This window comes from Schistocerca serialis, chromosome 6 (assembly GCF_023864345.2).
Source record: "Schistocerca serialis cubense isolate TAMUIC-IGC-003099 chromosome 6, iqSchSeri2.2, whole genome shotgun sequence".
Taxonomy (NCBI): domain Eukaryota; kingdom Metazoa; phylum Arthropoda; class Insecta; order Orthoptera; family Acrididae; genus Schistocerca; species Schistocerca serialis.
This window is the reverse complement of record NC_064643.1, coordinates 665,947,091-665,964,523: the sequence shown is the minus strand read 5'-3', so window position 1 is coordinate 665,964,523 and position 17,433 is coordinate 665,947,091. Positions and strand designations below refer to the sequence as shown.

Genomic DNA, 17,433 nt, shown 5'->3' with positions numbered 1-17,433 from the left:
TACGACTTATCGACAAGCACTCTCCACCACCACTTCTCACCAAACACTGCCAGTGGAGGCGGCGGAATAAAACTCTTTGGCGCAATCTCTTGCGCTGTGGCTCAGTGTGGCCACCTTTCAAGCTACTGTCATATATTTCCGATATCATTTAGGGGGATTTCGTTTACCATTCAAAGTAGTATAGCCGCTTTTCATACCAGTATTAATTACCGAACTATCGAAACTAACTTCATTTTGTAAAGGAAGGTACAAACATGCAGTGATGTTACTGTTATTAGTCTCAAACAGATGAATTCAACGGCCTTTCAGTCTCCGAAGCCCGATAAGTAGTTCTAAGAAATTACGGTTACTGGAAGTGAGGACATAACATTTTTGAAGTTTCTAATTTAAAAGGAGCCGAGATCCACATCTTTGCTCCCGCTCATCGCAGATTTTCCGTTAGCCTCAGCGTAGCATTCACGTGCAGTTAGAATGACAATCTTTTGCTCTTTAGCAAAACTCTCAACATTGTTGGTTAAAATTTGTTACCATAACTTTGTGCATACAACCCAACAGCTCTGTAAGTGCTCTCTATGCATTCATTGAATAAAGTAGCATATTCAAGTACCTCTGGTTACATTTTCCTTTCCGGTAGAAGCAGAATTTGGAAACCGTGAATGACGCAGAGAAGAACAAACAGAAGCATTCTCTCTCTGCTTTTTTTTACACCGGTAGAGCCACGTAACAAATATCATTTCCTCTGAAATTCAGCCACAGGAGTAAATTAATCCTTAATACCGTAGCCTGCTTCCTGTGCATCGTTCCTGACAGCAAAATGTAACGTTGATCCATTTGAAAAATTGAGACGTCGCCGATACCTTTTTAACTGATATTACTCTGATAAGACATTACATGTCATATGGCGATGACGTGTTTAGCATTCGCCACGATGAAAACCGATGTACGATAGCATAAACTTGTCTGGATTTAGCAGAGGTTAACACCTTAGGTGACTCATTGGGCTTGATAAATGAGTCATATTAATTCATTTAGGACGACGCCGGCTGAAATCCCCTTTCGTTCACACACATTTAGATTTCTCTTGGTCACCCTGAAATGACAGAGGAAAATGCAGGTATGCTGGGATTCTCACTTTGAAGGGAATAAGACCGGTACCCTTTCCATGTTCTTCCCTTAACCAAGCTTGTTTTCCGTCGGTAACGGTACTGTGTCGAGGGATTCATAAAACCTTGATCTTCCGTCATTAAACGTCTCCTTTCTTCCTCTTGTCTGCAGGCATACACAAAATTGATATCTTGCAGTCATAGCGCTTCTTAAATTGACAAAGTTACCTCCCTCAGTATTTGGCAATATGTCCTTTTTCAAATTTTACCGGAGTAATATAATGTTTATTGAATTTTTAATGCTGAAAATGCCTTAAGGATCGATTGACATGCTGGGAAATTTATTACGTTTACTGTTAGACCACGACGGATTAACCCCTGTGTAAAATAAGTAGTTAGGTGCAGTCAATTTAGAGGAATGTTTTGCATGTTACGACATTATATACAATACACTCCTCCTGAATTCGTGTTGTGCACTTATATTTTGTGGACGGGAATTTAAGGCCTATTTTGCGTCCTTCCGTACACATCTTTTCAAACCTCTAGTATTAGTTTTGTCATATAGTTTAGGTATCTGCATCACTGTGATGTCCCCTAGCGAAATTATATTTAACCAGAATTATCTGTCTAAGTCATACCTACACTGCTGGCCATTAAAATATCAGTACCAGAAAGTATAATATGTAACATTTCACCTGTCATGCATATACACGCTAGTGGAATGAGTTCTTGATTAAATTTGTAGAAGATATCAAAAAGTATAACTTATAACATTTCACTTGTTATGTATGCGCTTTAGTGGAAAGAGATCATGATCAAATTTGTAGGTGACTGAGGAGTATGAGTGATATCTAGCTTATATGGGTGCCAGGTATGATAACAATGGTTCTAACCCGTCTGGGCATTAAGTCGAAATATGCTTGGAGGACAGATACGGATAGGTCGTAAGATACTGGTTGAACTCCCTGCCAGAGTTCATCTATCAAAGGGGATGATTTTAAGACAACAAGACCGGACGTCTTCAACGAGTGAAATATATGCAGAAGGTTGCCAGGGCAAAATTCGTTCAGCACATGTATCGAGGTAGGACGAAAGGGCATGTAGTCTTACGTTACCTTGTCAAAAGGTAACGTCGCAGAGGCCTCTCATCTATTGGAGAGAGACTTAATACGTTTTAAATATAACGGTCACTATCCAAGTTACTGGAAAGTCCACCAGAGATGATCGTGTTGTGTTTGTACTTCGTTCTGCACGATGCTTTCACGGGTGCGCCCATCGTAATGCTGAACGGAGAAACATCAGCAGTGTCGTCGTTGCGTGGGTTCATCTACATCTACATTTATACTCCGCAATCCACCCAACGGTGTGTGGCGGAGGGCACTTTACGTGCCACTGTCATTACCTCCCTTTCCTGTTCCAGTCGCATATGGTTCGCGGGAAGAACGACTGTCTGAAAGCCTCTGTGCGCGCTCTAATCTCTCTAATTTTACTTTCGTGATCTCCTCGGGAGGTATAAGTAGGGGGAAGCAATATATTCGATACCTCATCCAGAAACGCACCCTCTCGAAACCTGGCGAACAAGCTACACCACGATGCAGAGCGCCTCTCTTGCAGAGTATACCACTTGAGTTTGCTAAACATCTCCGTAACACTACCACGGTTACCAAATAACCCTGTGACGAAACACGCCGCTCTTCTTTGGATCTTCTCTATCTCCTCCGTTAACCCGATCTGGTACGGATCTTTCACTGATGAGCAATACTCAAGTATAGGTAGAACGAGTGTTTTGTAAGCCACCTCCTTTGTTGATGGACTACATTTTCTAAGGACTCTCCCAATGAATCTCAACCTGGTACCCGCCTTACCAACAATTAATTTTATATGATCATTCCACTTCAAATCGTTCTGTACGCATACTCCCAGATATTTTACAGAAGTAACTGCTACCATTGTTTGTTCCGCTATCATATAATCATACAATAAAGGATGCTTCTTTCTATGTATTCGCAATACATTACATTTGTCTATGTTAAGAGTCAGTTACCACTCCCAGCACCTAGTGCCTATCCGTTGCAGATCTTCCTGCATTTCGCTACAATTTTCTAATGCTGCAACTTCTCTGTATACTACAGCATCATCCGCGAAAAGCCACATGGAACTTCCGACATTATCTACTATGCCATTTATATATATTGTGAAAAGCAATGGTCCCATAACACTCCCCTGTGGCACGCCAGAGGTTACTTTAACGTCTGTAGACGCCTCTCCATTGATGACAACATGCTGTGTTCTGTTTGCTTAAAACTCTTCAATCCAGCCACACAGCTGGTCTGATATTCCGTAGGCGACAGCGCGGAACTGTATCGAACGCCTTCCGGAAGTCAAGGAAAATGGCATCTACCAGGGAGCCTGTATCTAATATTTTCTGGGTCTCATCAACAAATAAAGCGAGTTGGGTCTAACACGTTCGCTGTTTCCGGAATCCATGTTGATTCCTACAGAGTAGATTCTGGGTTTCCAAAAACTACATGATACTCGAGCAAAAAACATGTTCTAAAATTCTACAACAGATAGACGTCAGAGATATAGGTCTATAGTTTTGCGCATCTGCTCGACGACCCTTCTTGAAGACTGGGACTACCTGTGCACTTTTCCAATCATTTGGAACCTCCCGTTCCTCTAGAGACTTTCGGTACACGGCTGTTAAAAGGGGGGGCAAGTTCTTTCGCGTACTCTGTGTAGAATCCAATTGGTATCCCGTCAGGTCCAGTGGACTTCCCTCTTTTGAGTGATTCCAGTTGCTTTTCTATTCCTTGGACACTTATTTCGATGTCAGCCATTTTTTCGTTTGTGCGAGGATTTAGAGAAGGAACTACAGTGCGGTCTTCCTCTGTGAAACAGCTTTGGAAAAAGGGGTTTAGTATTTCAGCTTTAAGCGTGTCATCCTCTGTTTCAATGCCATCATCATCCCGGAGTGCCTGGATATGCTGTTTCGAGCCACTTACTGATTAAATGTAAGACCAGAACTTCCTAGGATTTTCTGTCAAGTCGGTACATAGAATTTTACTTTCGAATTCACTGAACGCTTCACGCATAGCCCTCCTACGCTAGCTTTGACATCGTTTAGTTTCTGTTTGTCTGAGAGGTTTTGGCTGCGTTTAAACTTGGAGTGAAGGTCTCTTTGCTTTTGCAGTAGTTTCCTAACTTTGTTGTTGAACCACGGTGGGTTTTTCCCGTCCCTCACAGTTTTATTCGGCACGTACCTGTCTAAAACGCATTTTACGATTGCCTTGGACTTTTTCCATAAACACTCAACATTGTTAGTGCCGGAACAGAAATTTTCGTTTTGATCTGTTAGGTAGTCTGAAATCTGCCTTCTATTACTCATGCTAAACAGATAAACCTTCCTCCTTTTTTTATATTCCTTTTAACTTCCATATTCAGGGATGCTGCAGCGGCCTTATGATCACTGATTCCCTGTTTTGCACTTACAGAGTCGAAAAGTTTGGGTCTGTTTGTTATCAGTTGGTCCAAGATGTTATCTCCACGAGTCGGTTCTCTGTTTAATTGCTCGAGGTAATTTTCGGATAGTGCACTCAGTATAATGTCACTCGATGCTCTGTTCATACCACCCGTCCTAAACATCTGAGTGTCCCAGTCTGTATCTGGTAAATTGAAACCTCCACCTAAGAATATAACATGCTGAGAAAATTTATGTGAAATGTATTCCAAATTTTCTCTCAGCTGTTCTGCCACTAATGCTGCTGAGTCGGGAGTTCGGTAAAAGGAGCCAATTTTTAACCTAGCTCAGTTGTTGAGTGTAACCTCCAAACATAATAATTCACAGGAACTATCCACTTCTACTTCACTACGGGATAAACTACTACTAACAGCGACAAACACGCCACCACCGGTTGCATGCATTCTATCCTTTCTAAACACCGTCTGTGCCTTTGTAAAAATTTCGGCAGAATTTATCTCTGGCTTCAGCCGGCTTTCTGTACCTATAACGAATTCAGCTTCGGTGCTTTCTATCAGAGATTGAAGTTCCGATACTTTACCAATGCAGCTTCGACAGTTTACAATTACAATACTGACAGCTGCTTGGTCCCCGCATGTCCTGACTTTACCCCGCACCCTTTGAGGCTGTTGCCCTTTCTGTACTCGCCCGAGGCCATCTAACCTAAAAAACCGCCCAGTCCACGCCACACAACCCCTCCTACCCGTGTAGCCGCTTGATGCGTGTAGTGGACTCCTGACCCATTCAGCGGAACCCGAAACCCCACCACCCTATGGCGCAAGTCGAGGAATCTGCAGCCCACACGGTCGCAGAACCGTCTCAGCCTCTGATTCAGACCCTACACTCGGCTCTGTACCAAAGGTCCGCAGTCAGTCCTGTCGACGATGCTGCAGATGGTGAGCTCTGCTTTCATCCCGCTAGCGAGACGCAGTCTTCACCGAATCAGATAGCCGCCGGACGCCAGAGAGGATTTCCTCCGATCCATAGCGACACACATCATTGGTGCCGACATGAGCGACCACCTGCAGATGGGTGCACCCTGTACCCTTCATGGCATCCGGAAGGACCTTTCCACATCTGGAATGACTCCCCCTCCGGTATGCACACGGAGTGCACATTGGTTTTCTTCCCCTCTCTTGCTGCCATATCCCTAAGGGACCCCATTACGCGCCTGACGTTGGAGCTCCCAACTACCAGTAACTGGTTACGCATCGCTATCTGCTCAAATTTCAACAGAAGCGGCTTCAGTAATAGTTTTTAATTATGGCACAAACTTTACCCCCAACACTACATCGGAAATTACCTACAGGCCTAACCTAAACAGTAATATCACGCAATAATGATATATTCCTATTTCTGTCTTCCTCTACAGTTTCTACCTTCTACAGCTCCCCATAGCATCGAGGAAGCTATTCCCTGATGTGTTAAGAAATGTCCCATAATCACATTCCTTCTTCTTGTCAGTGTCTTCCATATATTCCTTCCCTCGTCAATTCTGCGGCGAACCATCTCATTTCCTACCTGATCGGTCCACCTAATTTACAACATTTGTCTATAGCACCACATCTCTCAGAGTTCTATTCTGTTATGTTCCCGTTTTCCACTGTCCATGTTTCACTAACATACAATGCTCTGCTCCAAAGGTTCATTCACAGAAATTTCTCCCTCAAATTAAGACTCTCGTTTAAAACTAGTAGACTTCTCTTGACCAGGAATGCCTATTTCTCAAGGGCTAGTCCCATGTTCGGATCTCCGGGAGGGAACTGCTAACCATGAAGAAAAGGTTGAAACTCCCCCGAAAGGATAATCGGGCCGAGGGATGTCAGGAGTCTAAACTTGTCAGGGAAGCTAGAAAATCTGAAACGGGAAATGCGAAGGTTCAATCTAGATATAGTAGGAGTCAGCGAAGTGAAATGGCAAGATGGCAACCGTTTCTGGAGAGATGAGTGCATGCTTATATTAACAGCAGCTGAAAATGGTGTACTGGGTGAAGGATTCATATTGCATAGGAAGGTAGGGCAGAGACTGTGTTACTGCGAACAACTCAGTGGTAGGGTTGTTCTCATCAGAATTGACGGCAAACCTACAACAACGACGATATTTCAGGTATACAGGTACATAACGACGTCCCAAGCTGAAGATGAAGAAATAGGGAAACTGTATGAGGATATTGAAAGGGGAAATCCGGTACGTAAAGGGAGATGAAATTCCTTCATGGAGAACTGGAATGCGTTTGTTGAGGAAGGAGCAGAAGAAAAGCTTACGGGAGAACTTGGGCTTGGTACGGGGAATGAGAGAGCAGAAAGACTAATTGAGTTCTGCAATAAATTTGAATTACTTATAGCGAATACTCTGCTCAAGAATGACAAGAGGAGGAGGTATAATTAGAAAAGGGCGGGAGGTACTGGAAGAATTCAGTTAAATTACATCATGGCCAGTTAGAGATTCCGAAATCAGATACAGAATTGTAAGGCATATATAGGAGAGGTTTTAGTCTTTATGAAGAGTATGCTGTCGTTTAAGAAAGGAACGATCAATACAAAAATAAGTGTGATGCAGAAGTGCTAAGGAATGACGAGATACGCTTGAAGTTCTCTGAGGCAATAGATACAGTGATATGGAGTAGCTCAGTAGGCAGTTCAGTTGGAGAGGAATGAATAACTCTAAAAAGGGCAATCACAGAAGTTGGAAAGAGTAACAAAGAAACAAAGTAGATAACTGCGAAGTAAACCTGGGTAACAGAAGAAATATTTCGATTGATCGTTGAAAGAAGGTGGTATAAGAATGTTCCAGGAAACTCAGGAACACAGAAATGCAAGTCGCTTAGGAACGAAATAGGTAGGAAGTACAGCGAAGCTAAGGCGAAATGGGAGCGTGAAGAATGTGAAGAAATCGAAAAGGAAATTACTGCCGGAAGGACTGACTCAGCGTACAGAAAAGTCAAAACAGCCTTCGGTGAACTTAAAAGCGAGGAAGACTGCAACGGGAATTCCCCTGTTAAACGCAGAGGAGAGAGCAGATAGATGCAAAGAATAGACTGAAGGCCATTGTGAGGTGAAGACTTATCTGATGTGATAGAAGAAGAAACAGGAGTCGATATAGAAGAGGTAGATGATCCGAAATTACACTTACAATTTTAAAGAGTTTTAGAAGGCTTCAGCTTATATAAGGCAGAAATGATAGATAACATTCCATCAGAATTTCTAAAACAGTTAGTGTAAATGGCAACAAAACGACCATTTGCGCTCGCAGGTAGAATGTTTGAGTCTGGCAATATATTATCAGAAATCCCGAAACACCTTTAGAGGGTGGTACGGCAATGCTGCAATCCACCAACACAGCCAGACCGCAATAGACCGGCAATGCTGCAATGCAACATATCACAAAAAAAAAATCTTCCGTAGGCAATGCTGCAATCCACCAACACAGCCAGACCGCAATAGACCGGCAATGCTGTAATGTAACATATCACAAAAAAAAAATCTTCCGTACAATAGACCGTCAATGCTGCAATGCAACATATCACAAAAAAATAAATCTTCCGTACAAATGCAGTCACTGCTCTGCGGAAATTCACGGCCCCACCAACACAGCTAGACCGCAATAGACCGGAATTCACCGCCCCACCAACACAGCCAGACCGCAATAGGCCGGTAATGCTGTAATGTAACATATCACAAAAAAAAAAATCTTCCGTACAATTCCACAAACCGTTATAGCTGACAAGCCTCATTATTTACCCCAATCTCCCAATTGTCTAGTTGCGCCAGTAGCTCTAACTTTGAGTAAAGTTGGGACAAGCCACAGGGAGTGTCAGGCAATACAGAGGAGCCCAGACGGAACAATAACTGCAAAAGCTGACAAGTTCGATAATTTTCCCCCAATCAGCCTAGCAACTCACGCATCCAATCCGCCCATTGTCAAGTTGTGCCAGTAATTCAACTTCTGATTCAACTTCTGAGTAAAATAGGGACAAGCTACAGGGAGAGTCAGGCAATACACAAGAGCCAAGAAGGGAATAATAAGCGCGGAGCTCCATGAAAGAATTCCTTGGATTAGGAAGGTCGAAACAGGGGTATAATGACGGACGGAGCAAGGAGGACATCAATAGCAGACTAGCACTAGCAAAAAGGGCATTTCTGGCCAAGGGAAGGCTAGTACTATCTCACAAAGGCCTTAATCTGAGGAATAACTTTCTGGGCATGTACATTTGGAACACAGCAATTTAGGGTAGTGAAGCATGAACGGTGGGTAAGTCAGAACAAAAGAGAACCGAAGCATTTGAGATCTTGTGCAACAGAAGAAAGTTGAAAATTAGGTGGCCTGATAAGATTAGGAATGCGCAATATAGGAGAGGAGAGGAACGTATGGAAAGCACTGACAAGAAGAAGGAACAGGGTGACAGGACATCTTCCTTGACGCGAGAGAGACCTGCAGAGAGTAGAAACTACGGAGGGCGAGAGAGATTGGAATGCATCCAGACAATAACTGAGGATAATTTTTCCTCATAGGTATCAGAATTCCATAACTTCGTCTACTTCGTGAGGATCAATCCTGACAGAAAGTTCAGCACTGTTATATTTTTCCAGCTTCTCATTATTTCGTCTGTCTTCGATTTACTCTAAGTCCACGTTTTTTACCCGTCAGACTGTTCATTCCATTCTACTGATCGTCTTTTCTTCTGTACTCTCAGTGAAGATATCAATGTAATGAGTGAATCTTATCATTGAAATCCTTTTACTCTGATTTTTAATCCCACTTTTGAATCTTTCTTTTATTCCCTTCATTGCTTCTTCGATTTACCCATTGAAGAGGAAAGGCGAAAAACTTCATCACTGTCTTATAACCTTTCTGAATCCGAGTTCGTCCTTGGTCTTCCGTCTTATTGTTTCCTCCTGATTCTTGTACGTATTGTATATTACCAATCTTTTCCTACAGTATACGCCTTGTCTCTCAGAATTTCGAAGATTGTCTCTATTAGACATTGTGAAACGCTTTTTCCAGGTCGACATACCTCTGAACGTGTCGTGATTTTCCCTAAGTCTTACTTCTATTTTTTCTGTATAATTTTGTCAGCGGCTTGCACGCACCATCTGTTAAGCTGCTTGACGGATAATTCTTGCACTCGTCGGCTCTTGCTATTTTCGGAATTTTGTCGGTGATGTTTTACCGAATGTGTGATGGTACATCACCAAACTGATACATTTTACACACCAGCCTGTGTTGTCTTCTTGTTGCTACTTTCCCAATGATTTCAGAAATTCGGATTGAGTGTTATTTACCTCTTCTGCCTTATTTTATCTTAAGTCGTGCAAAGCTCTTTTAGAGTACCGGTACTATTCTAATACTGGATCCCCTATCTGCTCCCTGTCAGCCTACTCTTCATCATTATAGAATTATTATCTGAGTCTATATCTACTCCTGGGTATGCCTTACAATCCAATTTCGGGATCTCTGCCCGACCCGATGTAATCTTACTGGAATCTTACTATATTATTACTATATTATTGAGGAGAGTATTACTAGCTGGAATTTAATGCAGAGTTCAGGTAGTCTTTCTCTTCTCCCATTTGTACTTGCAAGTCCATATTCTTGGGTAAAACTTTCTTCTGCTCCTTCCATTGCAACCGCATTCGAGTCTCTCATGAGTATTAGGTTTTCGTCTCCCTTTAAATAGTGAAATGCCCTTTCCGTATCCCCATATACTATCCCTGTCTCTTCATATTTGCTTGCGACGCTTGTATACCTGTACTGTAGTTGTCGGTGTTGGTTTGCTGTCGAGTCCCATAAGAACGAAACTACCACTGAACCGTTCGCAGTAACTCACTACCTGCCCTACCTATCTACTCATAACGAGTCCTGCATCCATTATACAGTTTTCCGCTGCTGTTAACATTACCCTGTATTCGTCTGACCAGAAATCGTTGACCTCCACTTTATCTAGATTGAGCCGTAGCATTTCCATTTTCAGATTTTCTAGCTAACCTAACTTATCACAAACCATGCCCCGACTCGTAGGAAATTGCCATCTCTTTCGATATTCTATCTTTTTCTCGTGGTCACCTGCCCTGTCAGTCCCCTCTCGGAGATGGAGATCCCAGTGGGGGATTAGTCAGCAGTCTTATATTACTCTAGAGAATACCAAGAGAAATTTTCAGTTAGAGGTCACCTGTCCTGTTTATACACTTGATGCGTCTTTACTGCAGTAGTTTCCATTGCTTTCTCCATCTGCATGCTGTTAATCATGGTTGATTTTTCCGTCTTTTAGGGGCAGTCCCCCCCCCCCCCCCCCCCCAGAGAGCAAGGGAGAGCCCTGAACCACTGTCCGCTCCTCCGGCCTCTTTCACAAGGACGTTGACAGAAGGCGGCCCGTTACTGTATGATTTGGTAATATTATATCTCCGTCTGTCTGTCTGTCTCTCTCTCTATCCCTCTCTCTGTGTGTATGTGTGTGTGTGTGTGTGTGTGTGTGTGTGTGTATTTGGTATGTGTTAATATATGTGCATGTATTTGTGTGCTGGTTGCAGATCGTGCACTTCACACAAGTAGGCTGGTGTTTTGTACCTGCACGACAGACACCTTGAGTGATAACAAAAGCGTCAAAAAATTAACAGACTGTATTCATTTGGTAAAAAAAGGTAAGATAATTATTTCTACTAAACAATCTCGTAATTAAAATAATGGTAAATCGTGGTGTCTTCTGTGCCTTTTTTTGGCGCCTTTGAAACCCAAATCGGGGTTGTGGAAGCAGTCGAGGCACGTTCAAAGGAAGTTCGCCTCTTGCCTTTTATATATAGCTTCAAAGGGAGTCCGCCTCGACCGAATGAATAATAAGTGTCACAGCTGCGAGGGCCTTCTGTCGCATTCATCGCGAAACTCGTGAAAGGATGCATTACTGCCTGCGGCGCTCCGACCGTTCCAATCACGAGCTGCTCTGAATTCCATTATACGCTCTATCAGGGAGGGAGGTAATGATATCTGCTATCTCTGGCTGCCTGTGCTCAAAAGACGCCTGTGTGTGCGACGGCAGCGCCCGACCGCTCGCGACACAGGGGGAGGCGGCGGCGCGCGCCCAATCACCCACCCCTCCCGCCAGTTGCCTGCCGGCACAAGTCAGAGACAGCACGGGCATTCGACTGTCAATAACACACCACCGGGCTTTGGTTCCAGAGCCCGAGTCACGCGCAACACAAGAACATTTCCATGTCGGAACCGCATGGGCGTGTTGAAACTGTACTGTTGTGAAGCTCAAAGTTATTGTATGACGTGCAAGTGAAGACAAGGAGAGAAACTATTGGTAATACAAAAGATAACGAAGTATACGTACTAATAGTGTCCGTTAACTCCTGATGTTGCGGAAGGATATTGAAGGAAGGAAGGAAAATTGAGAACGACGCGCATGCTAGATTTTTTCTACAACTGAGAAACACAATTTCAAAGCATCCGTCCTGTCTGAGAGAAACTTAATGTAAAAATGACCCAGAAATACAATGGGGTTCAGAAATCGCTTCCTAGTGTTAAATGTCCTGAAGTCTTAAGACTGTTGATATTTTCTAATGAATGCTGTGTTTTAGTGGGCAACGGCCTTGCCGCAGTGGATACACCGGTTCCCGTCAGATCACCGAAGTTAAGCGCTGTCGGGCGTGCCCGGCACTTGCATGGGTGACCATCCGGGCCGCCATGCACTGTTGCCATTTTTCGGGGTGTACTCAGCCTCGTGAGGCCAATTGAGGAGCTACTCGACCGAATAGTAGCGGCTCGGGTCAAAGAACCCGTCATAACGAGCGGGAGAGCGGTGTGCTGACCACACATCCCTCCTATTCGCATCCTCAGCTGAGGATGACACGGCGGTCGGATGGTCCCGATGAGCCACTTGTGGCCTGAAGACGGAGTACTTTTGTGTTTTACTACAGGATCCCTGAAAATACCTTGACCGTCCATTGCATCTTATTACGGTGAACGACGAGATGGCAGGAAAGTTGACTTTACAAGAGCACGACCAGGTGGCTTCGTGGTTTGAACTGTGGCGATCCGTAGCCCTTGTTTTGCGATTGTGGCAGGGTGTTCATGATCCTCATGCCACACTTGATGATAAAAGCATTAGGAAATGACACGCCATGCTAACGAAAATTGGGTCAATTGTGGAGAAACCACGAGGAGAAGGGCCTTCGGTGGCTCTATCTCCAGAAAATGTGGCGCCCACGGACCACGCACAGTACTGGTAAATCAGCACGCCAGGCAGCTCGCGAAAGTGGAATCAGCAGGCGCACAGTGCGTGTTGTGTGAAAGAACGACCTGATATGGAAAGTCCATTATGCTCAGGAGTTACTGTTGCAGAATTGTGAATGATGGGTGGAATATGGGGAAATTATCATGTCTCGGCATAACGACTGGCTGGATTAGTTCAAGAAAACTATTTGCAGCAATGAGGCGGTGTTTAACGTTGGAGGTTTCGTCGATCGACACAGCTACAATTAGTAAACTAAAATAAACTCCATCCGAACAGGCCTTGGAAGGTCTAACGGTACCGACCGGCCGCCGTGTCATCCTCAGCCTACAGGCGTCACCGGAGGTGGATATGGAGGGATTTATGGTCAGCGCACCACTCTTCCAGCTGTATGTCAGTTTGCGATACCGGAGACGGTACTTCTCAATCAAGTAACTCCTAAGTTTTCCTCACAAGGGCTGAGTACTCCCCACTTGCCAACAGTGTTCGATAGACTGGATGGTCACCTATCCAATTGCTAGCCCAGCCCGACAGTGCTTAACTTCGGAGATCTGACAGGACCGGCGTTCCAACTGCGGCAAGGCTGTTGGCCGGATACCATTACTGGGTAGAAACAAATCCAGGAATAACAACTCAAACTTTACGAGGTCGACCAAAATTGACAATCTGGTGCCATATGACTGCAGATCACCTCACTGGTCAATTCATATTCCGAGGCGTGAACAACGACCAGTATTGCCATATGTTGAATGAATATGTGTGTCCACTGATATCACAATGTGACAATGTTGCGGACATCCGTTGAAGACATCTTTTTTTAGCAAGGTGGAGCACCACCTCATTTTGTCTGCGTCGTTCGTCACTGGCTGGAAGAACAGTTTGCAGGACATTGGCTCAGACGGCGATGATCCCATGAATGGCTACCATGAAGTCCCAGCCTCACCCATTATGATTTCTTCTTGTGAGTCTTGGCCACAGAAGAGGAGTACCGAACAAAACCACGCGCTTTCGAGGTATTAGAGTATTGTTGTTGTTGTTGTGGTCTTCAGTCCTGAGACTGGTTTGATGCAGCTCTCCATGCTAATCTATCCTGTGCAAGCTCCTCCATCTCCCAGTAATCTCCTCTGTAACCTACACGCTTCTCAATCTGCTTAGTGTATTCATCTCTTGGTCTCCCTCTACGATTTATACCCTCCACGTTGCCCTCCAATGCTAAATTTGTGATCCCTTGTTGGCTCAGAACATTTCCAACCAACCGACCCCTTCTTCTAGTCAAGTTGTGCCACAAACTTCTCTTCTCCCCAATCCTATTCAATACCTCCTCATTAGTTATACCCACCTAATCTTCAACATTCTTCTGTAGCAAAACATTTCGAAAACTTCTATTCTCTTCTTGTCCAAACTATTTATTGTCCATGTTTCACTTCCATACATGGCTACACTCCATACGAATACTTTCAGAAATGACTTCCTGACACTTAAATCTATACTCGATGTTAACAAATTTCTCTCCTTCAGAAACGCTTTCCTTGACATCCCAGTCTACATTTTATATCCTCTCTACTTCGACCATCATAAGTTATTTTGTTCCCCAAATAGCAAAACTCATTTACTACTTTAAGTATCTCATTTCCTAATCTAATTCCCTCAGCATCACCCGACTTAATTCGACTACATTCCGTTATACTTGTTTTGCTTTTGTTGATGTTCATCTTATATCCTCCTTTCAACACACTGTCCATTCCGTTCAACTGCTCTTCCAAGACCTTTGCTGTCTCTGACAGAATTACAATGTCATCGGCTAACCTCAAAGTTTTTATTTCTTCTCCCTGGATCTTAATACCTACTCCAAATTTTTCTTTTGTTTCATTTACTGCTTGCTCAATATACAAATTGAATAACATCGGGGAGAGGCTACCACCCTGTGTCACTCCCTTCCCAACCACTGCTTACCTTTGATGCCCCTCGAGTCTTATAACTGCCATCTGGTTTCTGTACAAATTGTAAATAGCCATTGCATGGGGGCTTAATTATATAGAATGCAAATATTTTTAAATTTAGTCGATGTCTGTCCGATTACGAGGTCTCGTAACCGGTTGGCCCTGACTAGTATTCGTACGCAATCTGACTGCATAGAACAACAACAAAGAATGAAATGAAATTTCCGTTAACACAATTAGTTAATTAAGTTCCTAGCAACTATGAAAGCTACGAAACAAGAAGGCACAAGTGTAGCTGTTCTGTGTGTGGAAGTGTGATTCAACGTACACATCTGGCACGGTTCTTCCTCAAAGAGACAAGATATTTTAAATACCATTTACACTGAATTAATTAAATAAAACTGAAATACTATACTTGAACATGGAAACCAGAATTACACTCTGATACATGAACACAAGCCAGATGCTTTGTTGACTGAACCTGTGACCAAGAGGCAGTATTGTTTAAGACATTTGAAAAAAAAATAAAAAAAATTGTTACCTTCATATATATTGACGATACATACACTCTGACCATTACAACATCCGCAATCGAACAGCATCGGCTGTCTAGCCCATCAGAACAACTGCATACAACATGCTCACAACTAGTCATGGCTACATCGGAACTCCTACTGCCCACTTCTCAATATGCACTCTCCACCACGACTTATCGACAAGCACTCTCCTCTACCACATCTCAACAAGCACTGCCAGTGGAGGCGGCTGAATAATACTCTTTGGCGCAATCTCTGGCGCTGTGACTCAGTGTAGCCAACTTTCATATGCCCCTCCTCCAAGGGCTAGAATTTGATGGTATTTTTGTCAGCATTGGTGGTGAAAATACCACCAAATTCGTCCAAAAATACAAACAAAAATTAAAAAGTAATATTAATAAGAAAATATCACATAACTAAATAATTTTTGGCTTAGCACTGACCCTTCAATAACCTAATATATAAAATACAAGAAGGAATACAAATGCTTGCATACATATGACTTTACATAATAGTTTACACAAGTAACATGTGGTTAAACAATTCAATCAATAGCGTCAGCAATGACGAATAGCTGCAGGTAAGCGTCTCATAACATCTCATAAACAGTAAACACACAAATAAATCAGTTCTTACAAATAGTCACATAAAAACGTTTCAATAGTTCAATAAACAAGTAGGACTCCTCAGAGTAGTTGACAGTTCCAACAGTAGCACCCAGCAATTATCAACAGGTGCAAATAGAAGACTCATAACATTTCATCAGCAGTATTTAAACAGCATCAACAGTGGCACCCAAAAATGGCGAGCAGGCACAGTCCATTAGTGGCACCCAGTAATGTTGAACAGGTGCAGACATCAACAAGTCACATTATTTCAGTAGAAGCAGTTCCATCAGTGGCACCCAGCAATGTTGAGCAGGTGCAGAAACCAACGAGTGACATTATTTCAGTAGAAGCAATTTCATTAATGGCACCCAGTAATGTTGAGCAGGTGCAGACACCAACAAGTGACATTATTTCAGCAGAAGCAATTCCATTAGTGGCACCCAGTAATGTTGAACAGGTGCAGACACCAACAAATGATATCATTTCAGTAGAAGCAGTCCATCAGTGGCACGTAGCAATGTTGAACAGGTACAGACAGCAACAAGTGACCTCATCAGTAGCAGCAGTTCCATCAGTGGCACCCAGCAATGTTGACAGGTGCAGATACCAACAAGTGACATTATTTCAGTAGAATCAGTTCCTTCAGTGGCACCCAGCAATGTTGAGCAGGTGCAGACAGCAACAAGTGACATTATCTCAGTAGAAGCAGTTCCAACAGTAGCATCCAGCAATGTGGAACAGGTGCAGACACCAACAAGTGACATCATTTCAGCAGAGACAGTTACATCAGTGGCACTCAGTAATGTTGAGCAGGTGCAGACACCAACAAGTGACATTATGTCAGTAGAAGCAGTTCCATCAGTGGCACTCAGTAATGTTGAGTGGGTGCAGACACCAACAAGTGACATCATTTCAGTAGAAGCTGTCCATCAGTGGCACCCAGCATTGTTGAGCAGGTGCAAACACCAACAAGTGACATTATCTCTGTAGAAGCAGTCCATCAGTGGCATCCAGTAATGTTGAACAGGTGCAGACACCAACAAGTGACATCATTTCAGTAGAAGCAGTCCATCAGTGGCACCCAGCATTGTTGAACAGGTGCAGGTAACAGTCCACAATATTCACTATCACTAATTAGACAGTTTATCAGAGTTCATTAGCACAAATTAAACATCTCCTAGTGGCACCCTTCATGTTGAACAAGTGCACGTAACAGTCCATAATATTCACTATCACTAATTAGACAGTTCATCAGAGTTTATCAGCAGAAATTAAACATTTCCAAGTGGCACCCAGCAATGCTGAACAGATGCAAGCACGAACAACAGTTTAAAGGCACACACAATTGCTTTTACAAAATTATTATCAATGCTCTTACACTAAACATATAAATTATAATAAACACACAAATGATATCAGATAGTTGTCATATTAACTATTACAATACACAAATAACAGTAAACCTATAATATATATGGGTGTCAGTGCAAGCCACAACA

At 43.2% G+C, this 17,433-nt stretch overlaps 1 protein-coding gene and 1 pseudogene across 1 annotated transcript in view; both read left to right on the top strand.

Moving 5' to 3' along the window:
- LOC126483926 (lachesin-like) overlaps positions 1–17,433 on the top strand; it is a 290,487-nt gene that overhangs the window by 137,093 nt on the left and 135,961 nt on the right. The window lies entirely within an intron of this gene.
- On the top strand, positions 12,200–12,317 carry LOC126485551 (5S ribosomal RNA; annotated as a pseudogene).